This window comes from Gallus gallus, chromosome 5 (assembly GCF_016699485.2).
Source record: "Gallus gallus isolate bGalGal1 chromosome 5, bGalGal1.mat.broiler.GRCg7b, whole genome shotgun sequence".
NCBI lineage: Eukaryota > Metazoa > Chordata > Aves > Galliformes > Phasianidae > Gallus > Gallus gallus.
The window spans coordinates 26,183,869-26,194,541 of NC_052536.1; the positions used below are offsets into that span (position 1 = coordinate 26,183,869).

The 10,673-nt window shown below is 48.8% G+C and overlaps 2 long non-coding RNA genes across 2 annotated transcripts; one reads left to right on the top strand and one right to left on the bottom strand.

Annotated features, from left to right (window-relative positions):
- Positions 1-775: 775 nt before the first annotated feature.
- LOC124418040 lies at positions 776-9,985 on the top strand. The gene is made up of 2 exons (XR_006939525.1): positions 776-5,670; positions 6,501-9,985. It is a non-coding gene; the product is annotated as an uncharacterized LOC124418040 (long non-coding RNA).
- Positions 9,869-10,673, bottom strand: LOC121111005. The gene is made up of 2 exons (XR_005860480.2): positions 10,355-10,673; positions 9,869-10,229 (listed from the first exon to the last, which is right to left on the bottom strand). It is a non-coding gene; the product is annotated as an uncharacterized LOC121111005 (long non-coding RNA).

Sequence of the window (10,673 nt, forward strand, 5' to 3'; positions counted from 1 at the left end):
GATTTGGAAAAAGAGGATGAAGAGTGGGGTGAGAAGTTTACTGAGAATGAAATACTGTTCTGGGCTGTCAAAACAGGAGTTGGTTGTGAAGGGCTGCAGAAGTTTTTCATGCTCATGAATGACTGGGTTGTAAAATGGCAGATGAAATCTACTGTTGATAAATGCACAGTAATGCTTCTGGGGAAAAAAACCCACCCTAATTATACATGTGTAACGAGGGGCTCCAGATCAGCCATCACTGCGCAGGAAAATGATCTCAGCAGCATCGCTAATTCTGAGAAAATGACAGGTCAAGTCTGAGCAGGTGTCAAAAAAGCAAGTAATGGGGGGGTGCTGGTTTTAAACTGAGAATGGTTATAAACTGAGACAGGGGAGGTTTAGGTTACATATTAGGAAGAAGTTTCTCACACAGAGGGTGGTGATGCACTGGAACAGGTTGCCCAAGGAGGCTGTGGATGCCCCATCCCTGGAGGCATTCAAGGCCAGGCTGGATGTGGCTCTGGGCAGCCTGGTCTGGTGGTTGGCGACCCTGCACATAGCAGGGGGGTTGAAACTAGATGGTCACTGTGGTCCTTTTCAACCCAGGCCATTCTATGATTCTATGATTCTAAAATATTAGGAATTACTGGGAGGGGAGAAAGAAAAGGAGAAAACAGAAAATGTCGTTAGATCGCCAGCATAAATATAGGGTATGGTCCTGGTCTAGGAAGTGCCTGCAGCATTGGTTCCTCCTCCCTGGCCCTACCCTCCCATCCACACAGCCCAGCACATACGTATCCAAAAAGCCTTTAGGAGAGCTGAGAGGCACAGGGGACCAGCAAGAAACCTTGGAGCTATGGGGCAGTTTCCATATGAGGAGAGAATATGCAGCGGGACTCCTGGCAGGCCATGAGATGGCAAAGCAGGAGAGCCACGTCTGCGGGTTTGCCGGGAGCCAACCACCACAACCAGCTGCACAGCTGAGCCCAGGAGCACCAGGCTGAGTGCACACAACCCAGCAATGAGGTACGTGCTCTAAATCACCTTCCTTTGCATGTTTCTTTTTTCTTTTTTTTTTTTTTTTTGCCTCCAAGAACCTTTCAGAGGTTACCAGTTAGGGAAAGTGAATCCCAGTGACGTGTGGTGTTACTCTGGTTCTCACCTCTTCTATCGACAGAGCTGTTTCCATCCCTGGATATCTTTCCTACCTCTTCAGTTTGTGCCCATACCGGGGGAGGAAGATCTTTGCAACACTTTCACTGTACTTGATCAAGTGATGCTGTGACTGCTTATTTAATATGGCAAAGCTGATAAAGAATTATCAAATGGCTTGCAGTTGAAGCTTTCAGCATTAGTCTGGCACCAAAACTGTGCAAAACGATAGGGTCAAACTCAGCAAACCACAGCTAAATTCAGGGGGTGGAAACCACATAAGCCAAGGGCAAAACTCACATCCCGCTGTGTGGGACTGGGTTTATTGCTACGTGTAGGAGTTTCCCAGGAAGTTATGAGGCTGATGGCAAAGACTGAAGCAGACCTTTCACAACAGTAAAAATTGATTTAATGGCTTTATATTTTGTGCTCCCAAAAGGCCCTAGCGTGACTATGTGTTTTGATAGTGCAATAGCTCGCAGCTTTGCCATCTCTGCTTCGGTAATTTCTTTGTGCACTCACCTTATTCCTGGGAAACAAGAATCCTCAGGAAGGGAAGCAGCCTCCTCCCCAGGGCTGCCTGCCTGGTGCTGAGCAGCCGAAAGCCCTGTCAGTCTCGCCGAGGAGCTACAGAGAGCAGAAGTACCTCCCCGGCAGCCTGACCTTGGCAAGGAGACCGGGGACTCGACATTTGCGACAGGCAGCAGCTCCCTTTAATAAATATTTCACGGCAGAGAGCCGCAGACTTGGGGAGAAAATGGAGGGCAGGGTTCAGCCAGTGACGCAAGGTGATGTGACCGGACCTTGTCTAGCGGGGCTGGAGGCCACCTAATTGGCATTCCTGCGCCATGCTTGTGGAGAGCATTCTCAAGTCCTCTGGGAACACAAAAATAATTAAAAGGCCCCTCAGCACACAGTGTTGCTAATGGGCTATTGCCTGCCATGTGATGTTTTTGTGCTCAATTAGAGCCGAGCAACATAGACTGCTAAAAATTCACGTCTCCCTCTGAGAGACACCTGGGTGGACCAGATCTCCTCTTCGGATGCACAATGGCCCTCCTCGCACATCAGTGCCCTGCGGCGTTCACGATAAGGAGCTGAAAGAAGAAGCGACAGCGAAGCTTCGTGCGGCAAAGTACACACTGCTTTGTTTGCTGCTCGGCAGCGTGAGCTCCAGCACGGGCAGCCTGAGCGTTCGGCTCAGAGCAGCCATCCCGGCATGCCCTCGGCACCGCCGCGGTGACCTTGGGCTGCAGAATGACTGTGCATATGGCGTGAAGCTGAGGCCCTGGACCTCTTCCAGGCGAGCGCTCGCTCGCGCACAGCATGTCTGTGCGGCTGCTGGCTGCTCCCGGCGCAGTGCATGCTCAGCCGGCGCCAGCTGCGGCTGCCTGGCACTGAGCCTCCACAGACCCCCTCCCTCACCCCCAGCCTTGTGCTCCGCACAGACCCTTTATGAGGTGATGCCAAGAGACCTATCAACACCTTCCATGCTTTATCAAGAGAGATCCGGCCACCTAAAGACAGTTTCTCTCTGCAATATCAGCTGTGCTTTGTGCCTAGGCCCTCTCCTGTTTAACAGCTCTCCTGTGCCAGCTCGGTGCCCGGTGCCTGCTCCCCACAGCCCTGATGCATTCTGCAAGCCATCCGTGGTGCGTCATTTGGGCCCAAACAATTCATCTCTGAGGTACACTTGGTTGAGTATTCATGGGCTAAACTTTAGGTAATTAGCATTGTTAATGTTCTCTGTGCGATATTACAGCTGTGGGCCTCATTAAAACATCCTCTTGGGAGAAGCCAGGCAAAGAGTCAGGTGTCAGCCGTGCTCTGCGTGGAAAAGCCCGCCTGCTATTCGGGAGCGTTGTTTGTTCAAACACAGGACAGGAGGGCCCCGGGTCACCTTCCTGCAGCACCGCCATGAACAAAGCCGATTGTCCCACCCTGCCTCCATTCTCTATGCAAGGAGTGGGTGAGGTGAGCACATGGCAGCCGTTACTACTCCGGGCAGTGCCCCCACGAGGGGCCTGGAGGAGTCTGCATAACTCAGGCAGTGAGAGCTTCAAGGATGGGCTCTGCATTCGCTCTTTTTGTGACCTTTCTGAGTCCTTTTCCCCAGGCCGGCAGCAGCTGGTCGGGCAATTATTTATGAATGAGAGCGGAGCTTTTCCAGCTGAAGGTGGTTGCTGTGGGCAGATGCCAGAGCAACACATGGGCACATCCCAGCTGTTTGCAGGCTCCGAGCTCTGTCAGAGATGTATGTTAACAGATACAGACACACGTGTGATTGTCATCTTGCCATCCTCTGAAACCAATGGCTTCAGCTTTTGGGTAAGTTTTTCCAGCAACTGTTATTTTTCTGCTATTTCTTGGGGTGTTCTGGGAGGCTGCTTAGATGGCTGACATCTCTTCCTCCCTTTTCACATTAGCTAGTTAAATGTCCTCCCTTTCCACAGATCTTTTTGCTGGTGGGAGCAGTAGGTAGGTGGTTGGAAGAGCAAAGGGATGGAGAGATCCAGTGTAGGTACCGGGTTCCTGGTGTGAAGCTGAGGGGCTGGCTGGGAATGAGGAGTGGTAATGGGTGAGTGGAAGGAAGCCAAACACAATGGAAAGTGGGAAAGAAGAGAATGCAGGATGGGGATGAAAGATTACCTGACTGCAGGGAGATGATTTATATAGTGGGATGCTGATTTGTATTATGCAAATAACAAGCACCCACTGTGCAATGTTTCCTTGGTTTTGTTGTGGTGGTAGAAGAGGGTTGGCTGCCTCCCATGCTGCTGCTACTGCCAGTGCTGAAGAAAACAGTGTCCTTTCCAGAGCTGTGCTGACAGCATCGGCTGTCAGCACCCAAACTCAGATGCAAACAGAACCACCTTCCTGTGTCTGTGGAGTTAAAAAAGAAAATTAGGAAGAAAGTAGGCTTTGTCTGGTGAAGGACTGGAGTCAAAAGACAGGCCTTCTAACATGTCACTTTCAGGCTGCTGTAGCAAGGCAGAGTAAAATGGAAGGTCCCTATCTCTGGAATCAAAATGGTGATGGTTAATGACCATCTGTCTGTCTTAACAGTGTTGTTTAATAACTTCTCTTTCACTTCCTGTCTGTTTTAGCCCAGCTTCCTAAGGGAAGAAGAGCAAGTGCAGCCATGAAATCATCTGCTTCCTACTAATGTTTTCTAAACTCCTTGGTCCTTTTGGCCAAGTACAGTGAAACCATACGGTTGTTAAATTCTTATAATTTTTATGAAAACACATGACGAGCAGAGCGGGGAGATAGAATAAGAAATGTCTCGTTAGTCCCTTCTGAATGAAAGGACACAGCATGACATTATACCATACTAAGCACTAGGGAATGAGAAAGATTACGATTCCCCCATCTCAATGGAAATTTGCAATCAGAGCCTGCGACTTAAAGGTACTGGAGAATCCCAGTAAGCAATAGAAAGCCACAGAAAAAAATGCTCCATTTCATCTGCTGTTCGTGGCACATCATCTCTCATGCTATGGTTGAAGGATAAAAATGTCTTCTGGAAATTTCACGGAGGACAGCGTGAGGCCAAGAGCACAGGAGGGTAAGTGTAATTACCTTGGTCAGCTCCTCTGGTAAGCGCTCAGCTGATTCAGATTGGAGTACCTCCATTAAATCTGCAGTTTTACACCTGCCAAGAATCTGAGCCATCAAATTTGTGCTCAGAAAAATGTTTATCTCTTCTTTCACTTTTTTTTTTTTCTTCAGTCCCCAGAGAGGGCAGGAAGCTGACCGGAGAATTATTTTCCTACTGAAGTGCTGCTAATAAAAGTGTAAGGCATTGGTAGCATTACCTGTAGCACCAGGCCATCCCTTGTGCTTTTTGGAACTTTTTACTGCAGCTAAAACCAAGGATCATTTCTGTCATCCTGGACTTTCTCAGAGATGGGAGGAGTCTGGGCCAGAGGGAGCTCGGGTGGGTCCAGTTTTCTCTTGGTCCTCTCCAAATATCCACAGCTTGTCCATTCCAGAGGTGGTCTGTGCCATGCCAGGACCTCTGTATACGTGCAGCAGAAACCAAGGACAGAAGTAAGAGTGGGAATCACGTAAGGAAAACGATTTTGTTTCAGGAGAAATCAGAGTAGGGTTCTATATGATGATAGAGGCTAGAACAGTGCAATATTAACAACATCTTCACTAATAACACTAACTTTGGAGAATTGCTGGGCACAGGGCTTTTATCCAATGTAACTAGCTCTCCTGTGTTTCCTTTGCTGTGAACTTATGCAGAAGAGTAGCAGAATAATAACTCTCCAGCAGATGTGCATTTCCACGTACAGGAGATCAGTGGTGGCACCAGCGAGGCGCGCAGATTCTGCCGGGTGCCTCCTGCAATGCTGAGCAGAGCCCACATCCAAATGATCCTGAAGGGAAGCGACCCTTCTGCAGGGGCAGCGCAGTGACCTGATCAAGGGAGGCTTTGTAGCTCACTGCTTGCTGGTTGTGCCCCCGTCCTCCAGTTACCTGCCCAACGGACTTGTGTGCTCATCCCTATCCCGATGCTGCAGTGCACGTGTGAGTTTCTGTGTGCATCCGTGTATCTGTTTCAAGGCTGCTATGTTCATCTGATGATACATATTTAAATACTGTAAATAATTGACATGCAATGAGGAAATGTGCTTTATCAAATGAAGTGAGACCAGGCTAAGCCCTGCATCAATTCATATTCATATGCTGTGCATTTCCTCCCTGTTTAATCTGTGTTTTAAAGGAACCTGTCCCTACTGGGAATTCCACTGCCAGCCCTCCCCGGCCTCATTTTGCACGTAGTATGCCTTCAAAACTAATCCACCCTCAAAGCCAGAGGCTCATGTCAGCTTCATTTTGAGAGTGAGCATTTAATTTCTGCTATCTCTGTCCCTTCAAAAACCCAACATTTAAGCTAATAACAAGGAAAGAGCAAGGAGGGGGGTAGAGAAATAGCAACCTGCACTTTTCCCTCCCACCTTTAGGAGCTCATTCTCCCCTCAGCAGGCATGGTACTGGCAGCACGAAGTTTCGGATGGCAAAGCAGGGCCCTATGCTTGCCCAGTGATTCTGACTGCCAGGGCTGGCTGAGCAGCGCAGAGCTCCCCAAAACTCAAGCTTGCTTTTGTGTGCTCACCCCTTTCTTGTTCTGTGCCTCTGGATGTTGTGGCATTAGCTCTTTGTTTTCAGGAATGCACGGAGCGGCGCTTTTATTAATTGTGCGCTGCAGCCAGCGAGCAAATTAGCATGTGTGCACAAAGGTGCTTTCCTGGCCGCCCTATCCGTGCAGCTACAGCTAATTGGTGTGAACGCGGCCAGGGAGAAGCCATCAGGCAGGCAGTGCATTTAGCTCCGCTCTTTCTTCCCCTCTCACTCAGGAATTCAGCCACATTATTTCTGAATCGGAGTCCCCAGGCACCTTGTTTAATTTATGCTGCAACTTTCTTATCGTCCCTGGAAATGCAATCGGAAAGGAAAAATCCATGCAGCAGATCTTTCGGCGAGGGAAGCTGCCGATGGTGGTTACACAGCGAGCCAATGGGAGTGAGCAGCAGTGTGTGTCCCTGAACAAACAAGTTATCAGTAAAAAACGGCAGCTTTGATCAATTGGTGTTTTCAATTGCCTCCTTGTGAAGCTGTAGCCCAATACTTCAGGTTGGGCCTTTCAAATCTGTCTGGTGATTCTCGAAAAAGGGCTGCACAGAGCAACGTCTCCTCCCCTCCACCTCCTGGTTTCAGGCATTTCAGATTAGCCCAGCATCCCTGAGCTTATGCCTGGCGATCTGATTGTTTGTTCACCTCCTTCTGAGCCCAGGCGTTTGCCTTTGGCCTCTGTTGCTTTCCTGTGCTTTGTCTCATTTTCACTCATACGCAGAGCATGAGGAATCTGCATGTCCTCAGCATCTCAGAGGGGCTGGTGAGAGTGCAACTGGGGAATACACCCTGGGGAAAGCAGCTGGAGCAGGAGCTGAGCCCTTCGAGGCAGTGCTGTTTGCCAGGCTCTTTGCCTGGCTCTTTGCAGAGCTGCCATCCCCACTGACAGCTTCTGGAGCCTCTCAGGGAATGTCCCCCAGGGTCTGCCTTTGGGCCTCTGGCTCTGCAGCCCCAGTAGGAGGTGGATGGCATTAGCACAGCACCACTTTTATGGCCCAGCAGCATTCGGTGGCCTGTAGAGCTGTGGGTACGAGGATAAATTAGCATGCATGTCTCCATGTCTCTTAGGCCCACAGCATCCAGGTCTCATAACTCTTCCTTTCTCTGTGCTGTCCTGATGCCTCTATTGTTTCTCATCAGCTCTCATTATGTTGATTTAACATCTGCATTACCAGGGTAGAAATACCTCTTGTTCTTCCCCTGCTTCTTCAAGACAGAGTTATGCAGCTGCAGTGAGTCCTTCGGAGTGCATTAGTGGCAGTCCTGACCCACAGCCATCTCTTACTAATCTATTCATGATGACAGACCAAACTCTCCAGCCCTACAGACCATAATGAAAAGGTGTGGGAGAGAACAGGCTTGTATTGTCCTGTGACCTGGGGAAAGCACAGTTGTCATGCTCCCTGCAGAGGCACTGATGCAGCTGCATTTCAGGTATGTTGATGGCAATCAGGACAGCTGGTTTTGGTACTGCCAGAAGGGTGGTGGTTGCCTGTTTGGACCCCTGCAGATGTGTAGGACTTCCACAAGGGCAGAAAAGCCCCAGTAAGTACATGAGTCAGCTGCTCCATGCTGCCTTCTTGTGTGGAGCCAGGCGGAGAATACTGCCCAGGAGTAAGACTAGGACAAAGAAGGCACAGAATGGCTACAAGGCATGGTGCAAAAACAGCAGGTTTAGTTTCCTCCAAAATGGCACAAAAGTGACTATCCCACAGCCATACACTGTGGTAGAAGATTCCTTCAAAGCAAAGCTTTGGCTGTTTTGAAATGAGGTCTTATCTTGTTAGGAAACACTGTTCCCAGAGTTGCTAAGAAATACTGCTGGACTCCACAGCTCAGCACCTGGTTTAGATTCATTCAAGAAGCAACAAGGAGCTCACCTGAAATGGAGCCCGTGGCTTCCTTGGGAGGCAGCTCCAGACTGAGAAACCAGCTTTGCCCCCAGCACCTCAGCCCAGGGCCTTCTGCAGCCTGACTCCAACCGGGCTGCCTTGCTTGTAGGGCAGCCCCAGGCTCCCTGCAAACCCAGGACCTCTGTGAAACATTCATCACTCCTGGAGTGCCTGCAGCAGAGCCTGAGCAAAGCTTTGTGCCTTGTGAGATCTGAAGATTTATCGTGGTTTGAAGAGTTAATCATGTGACACTTCCCTTGTTTTCTTTGCACCTCCTGATCTTGGTTTGTGCCTCCTGTGTGCAGTGATGCTGCTTTGTGTTGGGTCTTGGAAGCTGCTGGAAACCCAGTGTAAGAGCGGGAAGCTGGCTGTTCCTGGCCTTTCTGCAGACAGGTACCACTGGGAATACTGCAAGCACAGAAGGTCATGTAGCTGCGGACTCTGCTCTCAGACAAGAGCCTTCATCCCTCCCTGCTGGGCTTCTGCCTGCCTGGGGAGGCAGAATACTGGGGACTTGGCATGGCCACAGAGCCAGGGGAGACTAAGGGCAAGCAGACCACGATGGGAGACTGCACGGGAGTGTGTCAGAGACAGGAGGAAAGGGGAAATGAAGAGGAAATCCCGTATTTAGCTCTCAGCTGCAGTTGAGTTGCTAGGAAAAAAAATCTTTACTCGCAGCAGTGGAAAGGTTAGTTCCCTTGAACCTCTCTCCCTCTCCATCCCAAAGCCTGTTTCAGAAATAATCAAAGTATTTAATTAATATTGTACTGGTTCAAATAAGTACAGTCATCTTCCAGGAGGATGTACACATCAGGCTATAATTAGGAGCCTCCTTGGTACCAAGCCATGTGAGGTGACAGTTCACTGTTCCCATTACATACTACATTTTTCTATATCGTTGCTCAGTCATGAGTGAATATGAACTGAATTAACCAGCCTCAGCAGAGAGGAAGGATTGGGTGAACCACGGTGGGGACTGGAGGAGCAGTGGATGATTTTTCTATTTGGGAATTTACTGAGACCCATCAACACCTGAGCTAAATGAATACTTCTTCAACAGATAATGAGCCATGCCTTCCTTGGCTGAACATCTTTCTCCTGCTGAGGTGGAGGGTGGTGCTTCTTCCAACCCACTGGAAGATCTCCCTTTCTCAAACGGAGCCTGATGGGTGAAGAAGAAATGGCACTTAGAAAATCCCAACTGTTCTTGAATGCCTTTTCCTCCTAGATCCTGAGTTAACTGCTCAGACATGATGGGCCACGTGAGGAAGCACAAGGACCGTGTCTCAGAGCAGAAGCGACTTTCTGCTGGTGGAGGACAGTTATTTGGGAGGCCGAGTCTCTGAGCATCGGCACCCTCCAACCACACTCACCATTTTCCAGCATCGGATCATGGCTGGGCAGTGGAAAGGCTGCAACTGAGAAACAAAGGCAGAAACAAGCCCTTACATGTCTTATATACCAAAAATTCCCTTCGCTTGACCCAGTAAAATGAGGCTTAATATGTATATTTCTGGCATTGTAGTCAAGACCAGCTTCACAGTTTTTTTTTCCCCTCAGGAAGACCACCACCACCATTACAGTGAAACCAGTTCAGGGGTTTATGTAGTTTTTCAGTGACCCTATTGTATTTTCTGGGAGTAATATTTCTGTTTTTTTTTTCCCCCCTTTCCTCCCCCCCTCATTCCAAGAAACTATTGATACACATGTAAAGATGTAATGTCTTTTATAAAAATGCTTGCTTATAAGAAGAAAAGCAGTCCAGGTCTTTGCCAATAGAATAAATAAAAGATAACATTTTCAGTGAGCAGATCAGATAATTGGATATACTTTCTAGTATCTTGTGAAATCTCCCTTAGAATGATGGAGATACGTTTGAAAAATATTGAAATTCCCACCCTCACATGGAAAAAATCATTTGCCGCGTGGTTCTTGGGAGCCTCTAAAAGATTCCTTGTAGAAGTATGCGATCTTTGCCACGTCCCTGCAGGCGCCCCATTGGCATTTGATAGATTTGTGGTGCTGCAGCAGAAGGTGCAGGAAATCTGCTGAGGTTTGGTGCTGGAAAAACACAGTGTAGAAACAGAGACTTCATTATTATTATTTTACTCAATAAAAAGCCACTCGTAAATGTTCCAATTAAAAGCATGCATGAAAGTAAGGAAAAATAGCCAGCAGATTCTTACCTTTCCTCTTACAGAAAAGTTAGCGTCCTTATTTTGTCACTCATGAGCATACGGCATATTAGCAGAGCAGTTAGGTGGGCAGAGGCCCATTGGGGTGGGCTCCTGGGCTGAAGAGAGTCCTCCAGTTTCCCCAGGGTGATCTTGACCTTCTTGCAGGAAACTCATCCCTAAATAACGTACCGGGCTCGTACAGAAACAATAGCTCTTGGTTTGGGATCATGCTGGCTCCTCATTTAAGTGGGTCTCAGCCTGCAACCCACTGAGCTGGGTGACACGAGGGGCATGGCTGCCCTTCATGCCTCAGGGCACACTGGGCTCT